The sequence below is a fragment of the Thunnus thynnus genome, chromosome 6 (assembly GCF_963924715.1).
Source record: "Thunnus thynnus chromosome 6, fThuThy2.1, whole genome shotgun sequence".
Taxonomy (NCBI): domain Eukaryota; kingdom Metazoa; phylum Chordata; class Actinopteri; order Scombriformes; family Scombridae; genus Thunnus; species Thunnus thynnus.
This window is the reverse complement of record NC_089522.1, coordinates 29710261-29733167: the sequence shown is the minus strand read 5'-3', so window position 1 is coordinate 29733167 and position 22907 is coordinate 29710261. Positions and strand designations below refer to the sequence as shown.

At 35.9% G+C, this 22907-nt stretch overlaps 1 long non-coding RNA gene across 1 annotated transcript; it reads left to right on the top strand.

Annotated features, from left to right (window-relative positions):
* Nucleotides 1-15132: 15132 nt before the first annotated feature.
* LOC137185403 (uncharacterized) lies at nt 15133-17164 on the top strand. Its single transcript, XR_010928853.1, has 3 exons — nt 15133-15588; nt 15674-15714; nt 15880-17164. It is a non-coding gene; the product is annotated as an uncharacterized lncRNA (long non-coding RNA).
* Nucleotides 17165-22907: the final 5743 nt, after the last annotated feature.

The following is a 22907-nucleotide window of genomic DNA, read 5'->3' as shown; positions in this document are numbered from 1 at the left end:
AAAACGAAGGATGATGAGTTATCCTACAGCCCAATATTAATAAATATTCAGTAGAACCAAAAACAGAAACATGATCATTGTACTTTGTGCTCCACAGGTTTGACCACCAGGGGGCAGTCTCACAACAGAAACATGAAGGTGAATCAGGACAAAATCTACTGTAACCTGTAATCTTTATTTTTTTAAGTCTTTAAATTTTAACTTTTACTTAAATGTATTTTGCATAAATATACTTTGAAGTAAAGTATTTTAGTTATATTTTTAAATTATGGTAAAACAACAGCATATACTATAATTGGCAGCGTTTTAGTTTTTTGTTGTTGTTGTTTTCTTTTCTTTTTTTTGCTTTGTTTTACATATGTTATTCTTCTGAAATGACTGCAAACATGAACTGTAAATTGTTAAATTACACCACATCTTAGAATTGAAAACCTTCTTGATTGTGTTTTATGATACAATCATATTTTTCCAGCATTTTTCTGATTATTTTTAAAGACACATTTAGTTTTCTCTCATTTTAATTTTGCATTTTAAACTTCTTAGAAGCATATTCATTAATATTCTTATCATGTTCTTATAATGTTCCCAATAGTACATATATTAAATATATTTGTATGATTTACTTTATTTGTACTTTGAAAAGAACATTTTCTAATTTATATTTTATTTTCAAAAATAAATGTTTGCCATCGTGATTAAACCATTTACAGTATTCGTACTTCTTTCTTATAAGAATTTATATTACAACTGCATTTAATTTATGTTTTAACATTGTTATTGATTCATATTAAGAATATTTGCACTTATAAGTTAAGTCAAGTAAGTAGTCTGTAAGAGCAATTAACGCTTTCTGTCTCTCTACCTCTGGTAAACCTCCTGTGGTGGCTCTGTGTAGGCAAGAGATTTGCATTTTTATTTTTATTTTTGTTTTGAATAGGTCATCTTAGGTGGATTAATATAAACTTCTTTAAAGTATATTCATGAATATATGTTCCTAGCATATTCCCAGTAGTATATATTTAAATATATTCATATGATGTACTTTATTTGCACTTTGAAATTAACATTATATAATTTATATTTTATTTACAACAATAAATGAACTCCATCTTGATTAAACCATTTACAATATATGTACTTCTTTCTTACATATAATTTATTATATTGCATCTGCATTAAATTTGTTAAACATGTTATTGATGTGTATTAAGACAGTCTAGATTTTAAAAAGTCTACTTGCACTTTTTAAAAATATATATGTTATGATAGTTATTTTAAAAAATGGTTTTCTTTTAGCTTAACTGAAATACTATTTGACATTATTTAATTTTTCAAGTATACTATTAATTGGAACAACTAGTAGTATTTGTATGAAGAGCTTATTTCACCATAAGTTATCACAATTTCTTAATACTTTAATTCCAGCAGGTTTTATTTCAGTTACATTATATTGTATACAGTATATTAGGTATACGTTATATTAGGTGTAATCTCCCCTCAGAAAGATGCTTAACAAGCTTTAGATAATACCCGGCCAGACTTTCACTTCCAGGATTTTGATTGCATTTAAGAGAATTACAATCAAGCATCTCAGTCCCTTTCAGTACAGATTGTGAGAGCAATTAACTAAGGGCGTGCCTGAATACAAATATGTTATTCGGCAAAGCACAAATAGTGGGTTTTTTATTTCGTACAAATATTTTAAAAATAATCTGTTTTTGAGAAGAAAAATGACCTTGTGTCAAATACCAGCGCAGGTCGGTTACATCACTATCTCAGTCTCTCTCCTCTGCTCCGGTGTTATGTCTATCAGCAGGTCTCTCAGTGAGGGGAGTCTCATCCACCTGCTACATGACACACATTTCCTCATTCCTCATTTCCCCCAATTGTCAGAGTTGGGGGTGTTCCCCAGAAATAAAGCTGAGCTACTGACACAAGTGAAGTGCTCTCAAGGGACTCTCCATAACCTGCTGTTCCCCTTCTCCTTTCCACAAAGTTAGATTGTAAAAAATAGGCAATAAATGAAAAGTGCAAAACAAGAATCACCTTTGAAGCTCTTCTCTACACGTTAAACACTGTGCTGTCTCTGTGTTATGGGTGTATAAATAAGTAGAGGTCTGTCTGCATGTTGGCAAGGCATTTGGTTTGAGCTCAGTAGTCAGCGCAGTCGTCTATGATCTGGGAGACATGGGTTTGAGACCTGCTATGGGGACCTCCTTCGTAAGATAAGTTTATTCATAAACACTTATGTTAACACTTTAATAATCTAAAATTAAAAGCATAAAAAAACAGTATTTTATGCCTATTTCCACTTTTACAACTGTCATTCGGGACTTCATCCAACTTTGTTTGTTTACATCTATTAAAGTAACATACTCAACAGTGAGTTTATGAATTTTTTGATGGAGAAGAGGGGAAGTATAGTTTATTCCTAACAATCAGATTTCTACACCACATGATAATAATGAAGGGTAAAATAAAAAAGTTTGTCTATCAACATTAAAATCTTTTAACTCTCTAAGTAGATACAGTCTGTGTGGCTTTCTTAACAATGTAGTCATTATTCTCTGTGAAGTTAAGGTGGCCATTGATCATAGTTCTAAGATATTTAAAACTATTGATCATTTCTACAGGGGATGAGTGATTGTCAAAGGTGGCAGTTTAACAGGAGTGTCTTGTATATTACTGGATGAGAAAACCTCAAACTGCTCCCATGACAGTCTTACATTGGTGTGTAACGCCTCATAAACTCAACAACTAATGGAGTCAGTTGAGAGGCATTGCATTGCATTGTTCTTAACTATCCAACAGAGGGCGCTAAGGAATAAAAACAGAAAAAACAAGTAGATTTTGGTGTACATGCAAATTATGTAAAGGTGTATGAGTAAAAGTTGATTTTGTTTTTTGAAGTTTAACATCAAAGTTTTCTAAGACCAAGCTGTGTTCAGTGATACTGTGTTTCATGAGGAGATTAAAGGTTGCCTTACAAACTGAAGGTGTGGAGTGAAAGATGTGGCTAGTCAGCTGGTTTCAATAACAATATCATCAGCCAAAATCCTGTTAGGAAATCCAGAGCCAAGTGTTATGGTCCAATGGAAATAATTGATTATGGATGAGCCTTTGTTTATTGAATTAATGTTACTTTCCCTTTTCTTTTCTAATATTTTGTTGTTGTTGATACTTAATATTTTCCTTTATATGTATGATTATGTATTCCTTTCACTTTGCATTATTTGTAATTTATAATCAGCGTTCAGTGTGCACCCAGACATAAGGGCTCTATGGTGTGGTTCACACACACTGTGATGTTGTTCTATACAGTGTATATGTTGCAGTAGGAAATGTTCGGTTTGCATTAGCAGTAAATGTATATAGCTCTGATATGGCTGCAGGAGAGTGAAGAGAAAAAGAAACCTTGTAACTCTGGTTTTGAAAGATGCTATTGAAGTCAAGTTTACTTATTTACTTACTTACAATACATCTGCATATCACCACATCAGTACTTACTGAGACACTGTTACAGCAAAGTTAAAGAGTGTGTTCTCTCAACAAGTGGTGAGGGGACTGATTGTTGCAGCACACAGAGCAAAAAAAGTTAATTCCCACGAGAACATTTTTATCAAGTGACTGTATTCAGGAAGCTGTGGCTGTGACTTGCGTCTGCTCATATTTCCTAATCATTACAATTCCTCTCTATAATGACTATGAGTGTGTGTGTGTGTGTGTGTGTGTGTGTGTGTGTGTGTGTGTGTGCGTGTGTGTGTGTGTGTGTGTGTGTGCAAGTATGTGTATGTCTATGCATATGTCTATACATTTGCGTACAAGTAATTTTACTTCTATTTGACTAAAATGTATTTGAAATAACTGTACTTTTCACTTGAGTACTTCCACTTTCTCCACCCTGTTGGTCTGTGGGAAAACCATGAGACTCCCAGGAACCACCAGCAACAAAGAATTACAGCCCTTTAAATATGTATTTAATTTTTTGGGACATTATGGCTTCTAGGAGGGTTAACAGTGACTAAATTAATCAACCTAAGATGACCTACTCAAAACAAAAATAAACAAAAGTGCAAATCTCTTGCCTATAAACTAAAGAAGTTGTGATATGTAGCACAAAAAGCCAGTGAAGCACTGACAACAGAACCACGTTCCAGCACATGCTTATACAGAACTACTCTCCGGAGACTGAAAATGTGATTGTCGTCTTTGGAGCCATTTCGAAACAAACTGCTGAGACCATAATCTTCATGGAGAAAGAACATGTCACCCAGTGCAGCAGTGTGTCTCATTGTGGTGTTTTTTATAGTTTTTTGACAACAACAGAAGTCTTCAGCAGCAGTTCATTATTGGTTTGACTCTTCACATGGGATTTGTTGTTCGGATTTGTAATTTTTGGAATTACCAAGTTGCTCTACTTGTTGGTTCATTTTTTACACAGTTGCTGAACAATATGATGCATCTCCTGCTCTCTCATTTGTTTTTCTCACTTGTTTTCACCAAAATAAACTGTTACTTACTACATACAAACAAGCAGCAAGCCACGTAAATTACATTTTTGGGAAGCCCACCCCTAACCTCTTAATAGTGCGGCCTATGCACTACCTCAACAAGCCCTTTACCACTTAACATTGCTGCACTTATATGAACCAAAGAAGCAGCAGAGCCTGGAGACGCCCACGCAGTCCATGCAGCTAAGACTCACCACTTCACACTTGTCATTGAACTTACACAGTTAAAATAGGACATTTAATTTCCAGACACAACAAAAAGTCACCATTTTGCATTTATTGTTTACGAGAAAGAAGCAAGTTTTATCGCAATAAAATTATCAGTATATTGAGTATGTAACATTTATGTAGAGCTCAGTTCTGAGAATGAGAGCATCAGTTGGTGAGAGAGCAGGAAACCATGTTGAAATGAAAACTTGCATCTTCATAGAGTAATGCGGAACTTAAAGTGAGGAACTATACAAGACTGTATATGCTGTAAATTAACACCACTTTAACTCCACTATAATATTTCATATTTTTTTAATTTTTTTTTTTTTTTGTATGTATTAACTGTCATTTGGGACTTCATCCAACATTGTATGTTTACATCTATTAAAGTAACATACTCAACAGTGAGTTTATGAATTTTTTGATGGAGAAGAGGGAAGTATAGTTTATTCCTCACACTCGGATTTCTACACCACATGATAATAATGAAGGGTAAAATAAAAAAGTTTGTCTATCAACATTAAAATCTTTTAACTCTCTAAGTAGATACAGTCTGTGTGGCTTTCTTAACAATGTAGTCATTATTCTCTGTGAAGTTAAGGTGGCCATTGATCATAGTTCTAAGATATTTAAAACTATTGATCATTTCTACAGGGGATGAGTGATTGTCAAAGGTGGCAGTTTAACAGGAGTGTCTTGTATATTACTGGATAAGAAAACCTCAAACTGCTCCCATGACAATCTTACATTGGTGTGTAACGCCTCATAAACTCAACAAGTAATGGAGTCAGTTAAGGGGCATTGCATCGCATTGTTCTTAACTATCCAACAGAGGGCGCTAAGGAATAAAAACAGAAAAAACAAGTAGATTTTGGTGTACATGCAAATTATGTAAAGGTGTATGAGTAAAAGTTGATTTTGTTTTTTGAAGTTTAACATCAAAGTTTTCTAAGACCAAGCTGTGTTCAGTGATACTGTGTTTCATGAGGAGATTAAAGGTTGCCTTACAAACTGAAGGTGTGGAGTGAAAGATGTGGCTAGTCAGCTGGTTTCAATAACAATATCATCAGCCAGAATCCTGTTAGGAAATCCAGAGCCAAGTGTTATGGTCCAATGGAAATAATTGATTATGGATGAGCCTTTGTTTATTGAATTAATGTTACTTTCCCTTTTCTTTTCTAATATTTTGTTGTTGTTGATACTTAATATTTTCCTTTATATGTATGATTATGTATTCCTTTCACTTTGCATTATTTGTAATTTATAATCAGCGTTCAGTGTGCACCCAGACATAAGGGCTCTATGGTGTGGTTCACACACACTGTGATGTTGTTCTATACAGTGTATATGTTGCAGTAGGAAATGTTCGGTTTGCATTAGCAGTAAATGTTGTAACTCTGGTTTTGAAAGGTGCTATTGAAATCAAGTTTACTTATTTACTTACTTACAATACATCTGCAAATCACCACATCAGTACTTACTGAGACACTGTTACAGCAAAGTTAAAGAGTGTGTTCTCTCAACAAGTGGTGAGGGGACTGATTGTTGCAGCACACAGAGCAAAAAAAGTTAATTCCCACGAGAACATTTTTATCAAGTGACTGTATTCAGGAAGCTGTGGCTATGACTTGCATCTGCTCATATTTCCTCATCATTACAATTCCTCTCTATAATGACTATGAGTGTGTGTGTGTGTGTGTGTGTGTGTGTGTGTGTGTGTGTGTGTGTGTGTGTGTGTGTGTGTGTGTGTGCGTGTGTGTGTGTGTGTGTGTGCAAGTATGTGTATGTCTATGCATATGTCTATACATTTGTGTACAAGTAATTTTACTTCTATTTGACTAAAATGTATTTGAAATAACTGTACTTTTCACTTGAGTAAAATATTCTTCCACTTTCTCCACCCTGTTGGTCTGTGGGAAAACCATGAGACTCCCAGGAACCACCAGCAACAAAGATTTACAGCCCTTTAAATATGTATTTAATTTTTTGGGACATTATGGCTTCTAGGAGGGTTAACAGTGACTAAATTAATCAATCTAAGATGACCTACTCAAAACAAAAATAAACAAAAGTGCAAATCTCTTGCCTATAAACTAAAGAAGTTGTGATATGTAGCACAAAAAGCCAGTGAAGCACTGACAACAGAACCACGTTCCAGCACATGCTTATACAGAACTACTCTCCAGAGACTGAAAATGTGATTGTCGTCTTTGGAGCCATTTCGAAACAAACTGCTGAGACCATAATCTTAATGGAGAAAGAACATGTCACCCAGTGCAGCAGTGTGTCTCATTGTGGTGTTTTTTATAGTTTTTTGACAACAACAGAAGTCTTCAGCAGCAGTTCATTATTGGTTTGACTCTTCACATGGGATTTGTTGTTCGGATTTGTAATTTTTGGAATGACTGAGTTGCTCTACTTGTTGGTTCATTTTTGTTGGTTGTTCGCTGAACAATATGATGCATCTCCTGCTCTCTCATTTGTTTTTCTCACTTGTTTTCACCAAAATAAACTGTTACTTACTACATACAAACAAGAAGCAAGCCACGTAAATTACATTTTTGGGAAGCCCACCCCTAACCTCTTAATAGTGCGGCCTATGCACTACTTCAACAAGCCCTTTACCACTTAACATTGCTGCACTTATATGAACCAAAGAAGCAGCAGAGCCTGGAGACGCCCACGCAGTCCGTGCAGCTAAGACCCACCACTTCACACTTGTCATTGAACTTACACAGTTAAAATAGGACATTTAATTTCCTGACACAACAAAAAGTCACCATTTTGCATTTACTGTTTACGAGAAAGAAGGAAGTTTTATCGCAACAAAATTATCAGTACATTGAGTATGTAACATTTATGTAGAGCTCAGTTCTGAGAATGAGAGCATCAGTTCGTGAGAGAGCAGGAAACCATGTTGAAATGAAAACTTGCATCTTCATAGAGTAATGCGGAACTTAAAGTGCGGAACTAAACAAGACTGTATATGCTGTAAATTAGACAGAAGTTATTGAAGTCATAGTGGCAGTTTCCCCGTCGTTTAAAGATTTTTTCTTCATCAGAAACAAGTTCAGAATGAATATCCACCCTGTTCTGCTCTTCTGCTTCTTATCAGGTGAGGACTGATTACTCAACTGTCTCTTTAATGTTGCAGCACACACTGCTTTTTACACATTTTCTTGCTTACATTTGTTTTGCATACCGAAGTGAGTACCCCTTCCTGTTACAATTCCTTAATAACTAAGTATATGGTAAATATACAGTATATTGTTGGGTAATTACCACTGGTAAATAAGTAGGTAAATACGGAGAAACTACAGCTGAAATAATAAGAAAAACTTCCACTATTACCCATCAACTCAACTAAGTACTGTGTTGTTGTGACCGGTTTAGGTTCGTAATAACTCTGATAAAATTGTGTACTTTTTTGGAAAGTAGGAAACCAGTTCTTAGAAACACCTCCTCTATCAACCATCAATTCAAAATACAATTGTAGTTATCCAAGATTTATGTTGTTAAAAGCCCAAGTTTAATTATGTACTATCTAGAAATTGAGATAGTACTTTCCAGTAAATTACTTTTTCTTTTACAGTTATTGTTCATGGCTTCATCCATTTATAAAGAGTTTATTAAAGCTGATTTATGGGGAGTCGTTCAACACTTGATAAGTGTCACTCAACAGAAATTAAAGAGTTGTGTAACATTTTCAATTTATGCTTCGGCGAAAGGTTTCAGTCGTCTCCACGATAACCAGACGCTATCCTCCAGCCGGCTTGTTTTAGATTATATCATCCTTGCCAGGACTAATTAAACAAGGATGTTACAAGTTATCTAAAGTTACAGACCAAAATGTCAATAAGGAAGTTCAGTGAAAACTACAATATCCATGGTGACATTAGTAACACTACCCAGTCACATTAGGCAACAAAATAGAACGGTAGCTGCAACATAACAAAATACTCCAGATGTGCAACATGAAAGGAAAGTGTTGTGCAACACTTTTTTCTGTCGAAAATGTGTCATTTCTGTCAAGTGACACATATCAGAAATGTTGAGAGACCTACCATAAATCAGCCTTTAGATTTATCTGAGAAACTATGAAATTGTTTTTATATAAGCTGAAAAATTACATCAATACTTATCTGGTAACAACCTCCACAGGAACAGTTTCCTCTAGTGTCATAGTACATCTTCTTAAATACTAGGTATGTTCTTTCAGATGTTTTTACGATTTACTTAGTAAGTGAGCTGAAACTATAATGTAAAAGGAAGCCTTGTTTGTTTCAATGGTATTACCATGTTCTTACCATATCCTTTGTAACTGTTTATTCCCTTTTCCATGCAATACACAAACATTTACCATGTGTACTAAGTGTTACTAAGTAAGACATTACAATTTACAGAGTAAGTAAACTGAAACTTTACTGTAAAAGAAAGCAATGTTTAATCCGATGGTACCACAGAGTCCTTATCACATCCTGGCAGAGAATATTACACACAGTATTACACTGCCATACAGTCAAAATTTCTGTGTATCACCAACCTTATGTTGAATGAATGTATATGTCTTCATAGTAAGTTTACTTGTTGTAGCGGTGGGGGCTTTAACTCATGACACACAAAAGATGCATGAGTGACGTAGCTGCAAATTCCCTCCAGAAGTTTGACAGCTTTTGTGCTGATAAGATGTGTTGTGATACTCTCTCTCCCTTGGTTAAGATATTTATTGAAAAGTCATTTATTCTGGCTTACCTGTATTTAACCCTTTCATGCATAGTGGTCACTACAGTGGACAGCTATTCAAAAGCCGTTTTCTTTGATATGCATGAGTTTTGATGGTATAGTTGCACATCAGCCACCACAGTGGACTCTAGTGTGTCATTCCATGTTAATATTTGAACTTCAAAAATGAAGTTGTGTGTGTGTGTGTGTGTGTGTGTGTGTGTGTGTGTGTGTGTGTGTGTGTGTGTGTGTGTGTGTGTGTGTGTGTGTGTGTGTGTACTGACTGTGCCCCATGCTGGTCTTATAAAGAATAAATGTGCAGATCCTAAATCCTGGTGTGACTGGTGTTCCTCAGCCTGTGAGCAATCATCCTACTTAAGAACAATTTAAGCTTTGTGTTGGTACATATTGTTACATTGTATCATGGTTATATTGTATTAATGTATTATTATATTTGTTTTATGATACTTATATCACAAACACACTTTTTTTAATACATTGTAACTACCATGTCATTAAGCATTACTTTCTTGACAGTTCTCCTGTTTCAGCATACTTATTCAATAAAATTCATGTTCATGTTTTAGTTAGTAACTCTATGGTAAAAGTTTATCTATATTGCATGGGAAAGGAAACCATCCATTTTGATGAAAGGATGTGGTAAGGACTCTGTAATACCATGGTATTCAAACATTGGTTTCTTTTAAAATACAGTTTCAGTTCACTTACTCTGTAAATTGTAATGTCTTATTTAGTAACATTGCAGATCATACAATGTTAAAGGTTTGTAGTTATTGCATGGAAAAGGGAATAACCTAGCCTTGCATTGCCAGACCAATTTGCAAATGTGAATCAGTCTGGAACTTCTCAGTTCAATTTTTATTTACGAGGGGCTTTATCAACAGGCACGGACCAAAATGCCTCTGGTCGCATTTAAATAGACCTACAACCAATCAGAGCGATGAAACGTGTGACGTAGCGCTGAGTGATGGAAACATGTAAACAGACTACTTACCAAATTCTGTTGGTACAGCAAACACATATTTCTTATCAACAAAAGCTTTGAGTGCAGTTATTTGTTCTTTTTTTTTTTTTAGAGAAAATACCGTCCACTTCGTTTAATACTGTTGCAATAGTGGATTCAACAGACCATTCCACATCAGCAACAGCCATCTTTGTTTACGAAAATGCCTCAACAGTGCTCCTCTGTAGTCATCATATAGAACCTGACCCATATTAGATCAACAGTGAGATTAATGAGGACAAAGGAAACGATGTAATTTAAAACATTCAAAATGAATCAAATCAAATCAAATCACTGGAAAAATGTGAGACTTTATGCTGCATCCATCGAGTCCTTCCTGACAGAGACTAAATCAAGTCCAATCACAGACTGGTTGAACTGGGCAGCTCCCAGCATGACTCTGTGGATCATTGTAAATGTGAATTATTGACTACTGATTCAACAGCACTGCAGGATGGAAACATTGGTCTCATCAATGCAGAAATCCTCAGTTTTACAGGAACTGAAGGACAAAATATCACAGTTGAATGTCCCTATACCAACACTGGAAGCATGAAGTACTTCTGTAAGGACGAATGTAAGAAGAAAGACATTCTTGTTGAAATGAATAATTACAGAGCTCAAAGAGACAGATACATCATGGAATATAAAGAAACACCTGAAGGAAGTCGTCTGGATGTGACCATCACACAGCTGACCAAATCTGACTCTGGACGTTACAGGTGTGGTTTGGATATATGTGCAGCAATAGATCCATACTGGGAGTTTAAGATCATCGTCACAGATGGTGAGGTTCTACTGAAAGTCATGAAAATGTTTCTTCATGTTTCTGGAGGTCAGAGGAAAATTTTCACATTTTGAAAAATGGGGCTTGAAAGAGACGTACGCCACTTCCCACAAAAAAGTTTGGATTTATAAAAAAACAAACTTGACGGGAGAATGTGTGCACCTGTATGTAAACTCTGACCCATGCGTATGAACAATTTGGAGACGGGGGAAATTGGCAATGCAGATGGTGAGGTGGGGAATGGAAGACAGATTGTATAATGATTTCTCTCACATTTCATTTCACTTCATATCACAAGTTAATGATAGATCCACTTTATCATAAACATTCAAACCAGCAGTGTTATTTGTGTTTGTGCTAGTGAGCCAAAACTATTCCATAAGCACCTTTCAATTTTAAAAGATATAATTGAACTCAAATCTCAAATGAAATTCCGATCAATATTTCATCAACGCTGTCTCACCATCCCATTTCCCAACCCCAGAGCACAGAGGAGAGGGCTGGACTGTCTGCTAGGCCTATTTACACTCTCGGTCAGTTGTGGAGCAGCACAGTGCTGCTGAAATGCCAGGATGATGCCAGGATGTGGCAGGATCCTGGAAAGTCTGGGTTGCCTCTCCCCAATGTTAAGCGTGAATATAAATGTTTTATAAATGAGGCCCCAGATATTTGGTTTAACAAATCACTGGGAAGATTGATACAGTAAGTATTTACTGCATCAGTGTTTTTAGGAATAAAAGTTATAAACTGACCATTTAATTACATTTTTTTAAGCAGTTGATCAACTAAAGGAGCATTTTATTCCTCTCATCAGGATTTATTTTCTATCACTGTGTTCTTGTTTCTTTTTTGTTGTTCACAGCTCCATCCACTTCAAAACCAAACTTGACTCTCAGACCTTCTTTAAGATCAGTCCAATCAGCCTCCACACCAGCAACAACACAGAGTTTCAGAAGAAGCTCCACAACTGTAACACCAGCTACAAGTCCAGGTACATTAGGTACATCCAGGTACTTTACTTTTAAAGATAACCTCACAGAAACAGAGGACTCTCCTAGATGAGTTACAGGTGCTTTTTTCCAGCAGTACATGCGTTGTGTGCAAAAATAAAACCCTCAAAAGCTGCTAAACCAGCCTAGTATGTCTAGGCCAGTGTGATGGTCAGTGTGTAAATCTGTCTCTTGTCCCCCTGCACGTACCACGTTGCCAAGCCTCCGCTTCACTCTCTACATCACATTTTTAAATATTCTGGCTTGAAGCAACCAGGCAGAAGTCGAGGGTGTACATACTCTTTAACCAACACCACTATAAACTGACCATTTAATTACATTTTTTTAAGCAGTTGATCAACTAAAGGAGCATTTTATTCCTCTCATCAGGATTTATTTTCTATCACTGTGTTCTTGTTTCTTTTTTGTTGTTCACAGCTCCATCCACTTCAAAACCAAACTTGACTCTCAGACCTTCTTTAACATCAGTCCAATCAGCCTCCACACCAGCAACAACACAGAGTTTCAGAAGAAGCTCCACAACTTCATTTTCTGCTGAAACCACCAACCAGTCTGTGATATCAGCTAGAGGGCAAGGTACATTTACCTTTGGAACTTTACTTTTAAAGATAACCTCACAGAAACAGAGGACTCTCCTAGATGAGTTACAGGTGCTTTTTTCCAGCAGTACATGCGTTGTGTGCAAAAATAAAACCCTCCAAAGCTGCTAAACCAGCCTAGTATGTCTAGGCCAGTGTGATGGTCAGTGTGCAAATCTGTCTCTTGTCCCCCTGCACGTACCACGTTGCCAAGCCTCCGCTTCACTCTCTACATCACATTTTTAAATATTCTGGCTTGAAGCAACCAGGCAGAAGTCGAGGGTGTACATACTCTTTAACCAACACCTGCGAGCCAATCAGACTGTGACTAAGTATGTCATATGTTCAAGTACATGAATTTGTTTGTCTGCATGTATGAAGGTTTATTTATTTTTCATTACAATTTTGTTCTAATGTCAGTAGTAAAGCTTTGTTGGTAATACTGCCGTTATCCAGTTGTTGCCTTCAGTTTAGAGTCCATTTATACATGCTGCTGGGTACTACAGTACAAGTCAAAAGTTTGGACACACCTACTCATTTAAGGGTTTTTCTTTATTTTACATCTTTTACAACTTTTACAAAATAGTCATTGAATTCATCAGCAACCTCTTTTCTGTTATTTATAGTTACATTTTGATTATTAACAAAAAAACTAATCTGCTTTCCCAATACTTTTTTGATTATGTTGTTGAGCGCTCTCCATGTTCCCTGAATATTACTTTTATTTTCCTTCAACAACTTGCTATAATACTCCTTTTTGTTACATCTCATAATGTTTATTGATTTATCTTTACATCTCATTTAATTACATTTTTGTTAGTTCTACACTTTAGGAATTCCTTGTAGAGTGTATTTTTCTTCTTGCATGCATTCTGCAGCCCCTTAGTAATAATCTATGGTTTATCCACATATTTATGCTTCCCTCTGGATTTTTTTAATTGGAAAATTTCCTCATAGAGTTCTGTTAATGTAGCCAGGATTGCATTGAGGGCTTTGTCTGTTTCATCAACATCAACCTCTCTCCAGTCTTGTTTCATTAAGTCTTCCTTAAATGCATTGATGAATGCATCAATGTTTTACTGCTGAAAAGAGGAAACACACTCTCAAGACTTTCATAACTGTTTTGCTCAGGACAAAGACAACCTGTTACCAATTTTGCTATTTAGGTTGCAACAAAAGAAAAGAAAAAAAAGATAAACCACTTCCTCCTTCCTTTTTTAAACTTTAGATCAGATATCTTCCTTGAGTAATTTCATTGCAAGAAATTGGTAACACAATTCACAGTTGTCTTTCTCATCTGAAGCTGATATAAGGCTTTAGCGACCTGAGTTAGACAAATGAAATGGGGACCCTCTGCATTTTCAGTCTGATCAGTACAAAATCTACTCTGTGTTTCTCTTGATGGTTTTCCGTGCTAAGGTATGAAGGAGGGACAGAAACACAAGAGGGAATTTGGCACTTAAAAAGACTGAACTTTGGAAAACATCCACTTGATTTTTCTAAATTAGATTGTTAAACCTCATATTAGCTTCAGCTGAACTTTAGATGGTATTTTCCACAGAAACAGTTGTTGTGATTGTATCTTGAAATGGTTTGCATCAATCAAATCACAAGAATCTTGGCTTTCCAAAGATGTGTCGCATGAGTACTCACTTAAAGACAAGGAGTTGTGTTCTTACCATAGTTGTGTGTATTATATGCACAATATTATTATATGTGTATTATTAACATGATATCAATATTTCATTTTTTAAATACCACAGTTATATCAGTACCAGTAATACCGGTCAATACCGGTATATCGCGATACCCCTAATTGGGACATACATCCAGCCAAAGATGTCTACAGGCTGGTTAGAGTGTTTGATCCTAGGCAGGCTCCAGCCATGGAAAAGCAAATTGAAGTCTACACACTTGGTTTGGATCTTGTTGAATACTGGAGGGGCCTGAGTGTGAGATTCCGAGGGTTGCGGAGGTGGCAGTGCCCTACATCTACTCACCCAGTCAGCTCAGTCGACTGTTAGAGGAGTTTCAGCAAATACAAGACTCTACAAGCGAGAGGCACTCACTAAGCTGAACACAAAGAGGCTGACAATCATGTACTTCAACGGAGATGTCTGTGAAAGATGGAAGATTGCAACAACAGATTTTTACTGTTTTTTAATTTATAATGTGAAGCTTAGATGCGAAGTACTTTATTTTACAAAAGGACAGAATATTTTGTTTTATAACTTTATTGAAGCACTTTCTTTGATATTCATTAAATTTTGAATGTTTTCTCATTGAACTGTTAAAAATTGAAATTATTCACCCACCACATGATAAGACACTCTTTTTGATGACAAAATGTGTTTAAATCGTAAAACACAAAATTCAGAAAAATTAAAACGGAAAACACGGAATTTGCAAAAAAATAAAATGGAACCTGAAAGAAATTAAAATGGATTTCATATGGCCCTAATTTTCATTATACATTTTTATTTATATATCTATCTTTCGTGGTAGGACAACACCAAGGCAAATTCCTTGTATGTGTAAACCTACTTGGCAATAAACCTGTTTCTGATTCTGATTTAATAAACCGCAGCAACTCCCCTTCTACAGCAGTGTGAACTACTTTGAACACTGTGTGTCTCTCATCCAGGTCGCATCTTTCCTCTGATTGTTTCTGTGACTGTGGTTGTTGTGCTGTTGGCTGTTTTTCTACCGCTCCTACACAAGTGGAAGAAAAGAGGAAGCTCTAATAGTGAGTTACCTTCCTATTCTCACTCTTTCAATAATTACAAATGAAGAAGATTGAAAACACCTTTGTTGTACTTTGTCTTCCACAGATGTGAACAGCAGGGCCCCCTTAACCAGCACAAATATGGAGGTGACTTTTTTCAACTCTTTGTTTTCCTTTTTTACTTTACATCAAGGTATCTGTGCTCTAAATGTTTAGTTAACAGAAGAATATCTGGGCTGTTAAAATGGTTATGTATCTCATGTACATTATCATTCCTTGTCACCTTGGTAAATTGTACTGTTGTTTTTTCAGCCTGTCTATGAGAATTCTGCTCCAGTCTCCAAATTGGAAGACTACGAGAACGTCAATCCATCCTTCATCTACGAGACCCTCAATCCAATCACTATGGATGACCAGACGTACAGCACACTCAATCGTGCCACACAGGAATAGTTGTGGTTTATTTTGAGGACATCTTCCTTCTGTGATCTAAAATATCTCGATCTATTATTTGCCTGTTCTCTGTACTGTTTTACATTTTTGTTAATACTTTTTCTGATTTACGCTGCATATTTTTTTAAATTTCTGTACTGTGTTCTTGTTGTTTCCGTTATTGATTTGTATTAACTGGCACATGCACCATTGTTTTAATGCTATGTTCTATACCTACTGCAAATTCATATATTACACTGCTGTTAATGTTATGGTTCTTTTTGCAGTCTGACTGTGTCCCTAGCTGCCGTTCTCCACCGGTCCTCCAGAGGCCCTCAGACTTTTCTCCCTTTTTGTTTGGACTGGACTGAGTGGGAGAAAGCTGATTTGAGTTGGGTCTTTAAAAGACTATCTTGCATGGTGATTATTTGGGTTGCCTACATTGGTTGGTCTGTCTTCGTTTTTACTCTGGTCTGAACTTTCACAGCATAAACTCTTTCTCAGTGATTAAGAGGATTGTGTGTGTTTTGAATGTGCTCTGGGTTACAAATTGTTTGTGATAACTGCCTTTGCCATTTATGTTTCTTTGTGTAGTGCTTGAGTTTGATATTGTTTTTTTTCCCTCTGAGTCCAGGGTTTTCTTTAGTTTTATCTCTGCCTTGCTTTGGTTTTATTCTTGTCTTGTCGGTAACCTCTTGTGTTCCTCATGTGTTCCTGTAGCCCTGCCCGGCCTGCTTTATCCTGCTCACCTGTCCTGTGTTAGCCTCATCAGCGTTGTCTTGTGTTTTGCCTGCCACACCCTTGTTATTCTGGTCCCTGCTTACCTCAGCTGTGCCCTGTTTTGTGATTAGTCCCCTGTATATATATTAGGGATGTGCAGAGGGCCCAGTATTTGTATTTGTATCTGTATCTATTGAGGCAGCAAAATTATTTGTATTTGAATAAAAGTGGAGAGAGGCTTAAAAATCATGTTTTTGTTTTTATTACGCTTTTAATTTTAGAAAATTAAATTGTTACAATAAGTGTTAATGAATAAACTACCTTATGAAGAAGGTCCCCACACCAGGTCTCGAACTGGAGTCTCCCAGATCATAGACAACTGCTCTGACTCCTGAGTTAAAACACTCATTACCACACATTAGGTGCATTAGCACCACCTTCTGCTCCGGACTGTGGACCTGTCTGTGAATAAACTCAAAGAAAACTCCAAGAAAGCTCCACCCACTTGGCAGGTTCATTACATTTTTAATCCTTTAATACTGTTTTTAATACCTTTTAATACTCCACACTTCACCTTCTGGATCTCTGCCTGGCTCAGCTCTGAACTAGTACCTGGACCTCACCTGGCTAAACTTCTAAATTTGCAGTCCTGAAAATAAATACAGTTTTACTTTAATCCTTTCTCCAGCCCAGCCCATCTGTGTTCGCATGTTGTGTCATCCTCAGTGTAAAAAGACTGTTCTGTTCAAAAGGAAGTGACTGAAATCATGTTTATTTCTTTAGCACTTCAGTGCAGTTAGTTTCAAAGAGGCTTACAGCAATATCATGATGCTATTGATGTTCAAACAAGTTCACACACTTCTACCCCTCAAATTCATCATCATCATCATATTGTGGGTGTAGATAAAGCTATACACTGTCCAAACCACAGAGGGGGAGGGATACATTAAATTGGGCATCTTCAGCTTCCCGATTGATCAGACAGACAGAGGCAGTTCTCTGACAGTTTAATGGTTTTTCTCCATCAGAATCAAATCCAGTATGAATATCCACCATGCTTTCTTCTTCTGCTTCTTATCAGTTGAGGACTGATTACTGCACTGTCACAAATCTTTGAAGTGTTGATCCTGACTGTTCTGTTGCTTCTTGTTTAAATATCTGATTGTTTTCTGATGTTCTGTGTTACTATGCTGCAGGGGGAAAAACAACGAAAAAAAGAAACATGATCATTGTAGTTTGTGCTTCACAGATTTGAACATAGGGGGGCAGTCTTACAACAGGAACATGAGGGCGACTTGCGTCAGGCCTTCACCTTTTGGATCCAGATTCATGTGTACTGTCTTTGTCTCCATGATAAAATACTTTACCCAGTTTTCCACCAATGATGAATGTGCAAACTCCACTTCTCCAGCTGTAGATGCATCCAGCAGGAATCAGGACAAAATCTACTGTAACCTCTAATCTTTTATTTTTTTGCAGTGAAAATCTTTAAATTTCATCTTTTACTTAAATGTATTTTGCAAAAATATACTTTGAACTTATGTTATTAAAATATTTTAATTATATTAAATGATGGTAAAACAACAGCATAAAAAAGTTATTATTATAGGTGCAAAAGCAAAGAGAAAGGAAATTGCAGCCCAACTCAGTTCCTTTTCACTTGAGAGCAAATAACATGCCAGAAATCTTGGTGTTATCATAGATAATAATCTTAACTTTCACTGTAATATCAATAATACCACACGATCAGCTTTCTATCACCTCAAAAATATCTCAAAAATCAGAGGCTTTCTGTCTAATTCAGACGATGAAAAGCTAGTACATGTATTTGTCACAAGCAGACTCAACTATTGCAATGGTCTCTTTTCTGGATGCCCCCAAAAAACTGTTAAGAGACTGCAGAATGCTGCTGTACGTATTTTAACCAGGACTAAGAAAAGCACACATATCACACCTGTTCTTAAATCCTTGCATTGGCTTCCATTAAATGCTAGAATAGACTTTAAATTCCTCCTATTTGTCTACAAGGTGCTGAATGGCCCTGCTGCAAATTATATTAAAGCATAATATTTGAATCTTAAAAAACGTAATGATGTAAAATGCAGATAAATTATGCAAAAATAAATGATACATGTAAGATGTGATATTAACATGACATCTTAGACACATCTAAAGTCATGTTTTAACAGGTTTTCAGTTCATTTGAGTCATGTTTTTATCAACATTATAAGGAAACGTATCAGGCAGTTTGCAAAATTTGTAAAATATTCACTGACAATGTACTGACATTTGTTTTCCCTACACTATCCGCTTGTAGTAACTAAAGTATGATTGAACTTTTGGTTATGGTTACGCACTTGCAGCACTTGGTTAAGATTAGAGAAAGATCCTGGTCTATAGGTTCAATACTGAACAAGACAAAGAGTCAACATCCCTGCTAGTGATTCTGTCTGACTGTACTTAGAGGAAAAGTTCAAGGATAAAGTTCATCCTACTCTACGTTTTTCCTATACTCAAAAAATCCCATGAAAAGACCAAATCAATAATCAATCAATTCTACTAAGTGCTATGCCTACGGCTCCATGATCTCTATACCACAGAACTGCATTGTTGTCCAAAGACTATTAAAAACACATCAGTGAGTCACAGCGTGTTCCTTCATCACCACAAATATGGGCACTGTAGTTTATTTGAGTCAATCCCAGACACATCGTCCTGCTACTGTTATTACTCACTGCTACCACAGCATTGTTGGTTTTGGTCTATTTATGGGATTTGTTGAAAATAATTAAGAATAACATCAGCCTTACACTTTAAGGGATCACCTTAACCTTTCATGTGAAATTCATGCTGGCACAAGAGGAAATGACAGGGTAGCACCAAAATCAGTGGGATTCATCGTCTAGACACAACGAAAGTCTGAACAAAACTTCATATCAATGTTTCCAATAGTTGTTGAGATATTTCAGTCTGGATTGACATCACCAGAGCCCGGCACTACCAAAAAACTCAGTCACGAGACGCAATATGTTTACTTTATTAACATTTCACCAAAACCACAATCTTTCACTGATGTGAACCAAAGTGTCTCTGTAGCCTAAACCTTTAACCACACTTGTGTGGTGGAAAAATCTTCAAATGGGCCAATAAATCTTCAGGTCGCCCACAACTTAGCATTAAACTCAAAACATATAAGAGAAAGACTAAAAAAAAAATACACTTGAAGCTGGTAGAGTTCAGTGTGAAAAGGTTTACTGTGCATAAAGAGCAATACAAAGCAAAACGAGGCCTTTATCCTGGGATAAAAAACCTAATGCAAAATCATAAAACATGATATTATATACCCTTCATAACCCCTCATATTGTGTAGCTTATTTTTCTAGACTCCACCTCGTTTTTTTCAATCATATTCAATCATTTGGTCATTATTGCTGAGTTCATGAGCGACCTTGACGCTTTGGTGATAATACAAGTATGATTTATGTTGGAAATAATACTGTCTCAGCATCTTTCGCCTTTTCTCAAAATAAAAACGACCTGGCAGCCTTAAATCATCTCATACAGAAAACTAAAATGCTACATCACAAGTTAGCCTTCTTGCTAACTCTCTGGGAACTGTCTCTTATTGACATAATGTTATCTTGCACACTCACCGGCACATTCGTTTGATCATGGGAAGGCAGTTTCCATCACACTTGGATCTCAGAATGCAAATCTTGGTCTCCAGTGTCGGAGTCCTACTTTGTGTGATCATCATCCACCCCGACCACCTTCCTATGACTTAGAGTGAGGCTTCAAGCCAAATGCAGCTCTCTCTTACTTTGTCTTGTTCCTTCTATTCCAACAATGACACCTTTTTAGTAGCGTTTGAAGTTTTCTGCATTATAAATAAAACATGACATTTTAAACCTCCACTGAGATATATTTCTTTTCTCCAGTATTTATGGGTGTCTATGTTCTGTGTCTACTGCTTTTAAATAATGGAGAGTGAACATATTAATATGTTAGAACCACATATACCAGCTTTTATCATATTGAGCAAAGTGCACAAATAAGACTGTACTTTTACTTGTCAGAGGCCAACATGTCCACCACGATTGTTCCATTTCCTGCCAACAACTTCCTGTTCCACCCACTGAAACCTCATACTCAAGTGATGTTCACCTCTTATCATCTCTATTTGACAAACATTTTGTAGGGTGCAGTAGCAGAAAGAGATTTATAGTTGATTTACCCCTAAGCACAGCAGACACTTGGCAGTAAATGCTTCCAGGACTCAAAACTCAACAACCTCAGTCTGCTGCAGACTGTCGGACGGACAGAGCTGTATTCATTTAGTGCTAATTCAAACCGAACATTTCCTACTGCAACATGTACACTATAAAGAACAACATCACAGCGTATATGAACCACATATATGGCTAAAAACTTATGATAAGTTTTAGACCAAAGTATTTACTTTTGTCTTCTTCTTTCTTCTTTTACACATAATTATTTCTCATCAATATTCCTCTGAAATCCAATTTAAATTGACTTCAACATGTAAAAACAGTGGATTTGTGAGATTGTGAGATATAAGATTTTGGCTTCTTGTACTCCCATGTCAGCATACTGAGTCAAACAGTCCAGTGGGTTCTGTGTGAGGGATTAGCACTGACTCCTGTAACACACTCAAAGATTTATTGTAAAGCCTAAAACTTCCCCGAAGCTTTTACTTTCACTTTGTGTTTCCTGTAAGAGTCCACTGTTTTCTGTGAAACAGTCAGTGCAGCAGTGTTAAACAGTTCAGTTTTAAACAGCAACAGTTCCTCTACAACTCATCTATACTGCTTTTACTTATGTCTTTGTTTTTTTGGATTCTAATATTATCCTGAAACACACAAGTTAATAACAGTAGATATACTGAGGAGGCTAAACCATAAAAACAGATAACAAAGACGCAGCACTATCAGCACCACGGCCACAGATGTAACTGAGCATCTTGGCTTTTCCTAACTGATTTAGATTGTGTTGTGTCTGATAGATTTAATAAGGAAACAGTGAACAGACATGGAGTAACATGTTCAGCAGCAAAAGCTTCTTTATTTTTCTCTAAAAATATTGTACTTTTTACTTCACCACAGTTGTTTGACAGCTATAGTTACTGGTTGCTTTGCAAATCAAGATTGTACCTTTTAAGTTATGATGGATTGTTGTGGATTAAAAAAATAACAGTTTATAAAGTAATTCAAATTAGTTCAACATTGACTAGCTAACAGTAAAATGCTAGTTATGAGTTTAGATGTCTTCATATTGTTTCTTTGCTGTTTTTTTCTTTTTCTAAAATTCTTTTTTATTTTCTTTAATGTTTTTTATTGTACAGCACCTTATAACTCTTGTTTTGAAAGGCACTTATTTACTTTCTTACTATGATGACTGTTGTATCAGTATTTATCAAGACAGTTAATTGTGGCATGTTACATTTTCTGTCTTAAAGAATATAGTTTTTCATACAAGGAAAATATACTTTATGACTGAATTTATGACTGAAACCAAGTTTACGTTTTTTATTTAAAAATATACATTTTTATATTTTATGAGAAAAAAAGAGGCCACAAGAAAAACATGTGCACTGCATAAAAATATTGTATCAATAGAAAAGTTGTATTAATGTGAATTTGTGTTTTGTTAAGTTTTTTGCTTGTTTTTGTGTTTTTGTTTTGTTGTTGTTACCATCAAACCTCCTCCTCCTCCTCATCCATCTGCCTTTGTTTTAAAGTTGATATTTTGTGGCAGCTTATTTCATGATTCTTCAACACTTTTGAAATGAATGTGGTGATAATAATATGAAATATAACTGACAATGGTATAAAATAAAATGTAATGAAATGAAAGAGTCTCAACCTATTTTGTATATTTCAGAGGAAGAATTTAATGTTTTCTGTTCAACAGGGCGTCTCCACCCTGTTGAAAAAGAAAAAGTAAAAACTGTTACTCAGATGAAACTTTCACCACTTCAGTAAACAACTTTCAGATCAGGTTATAATAAACAGGGAGGCCAACAGGAATCCTAATTTCAGACAGGCACCATAATTCCTTTGGGAATTATTTTATTGTAACTGTGTTGATCCCTTAACCACATGACCAAATACCTGCAAAACAAATGACATCCCCATCAGGTTCAGCTGTACTTAATCAGCAAATATCAG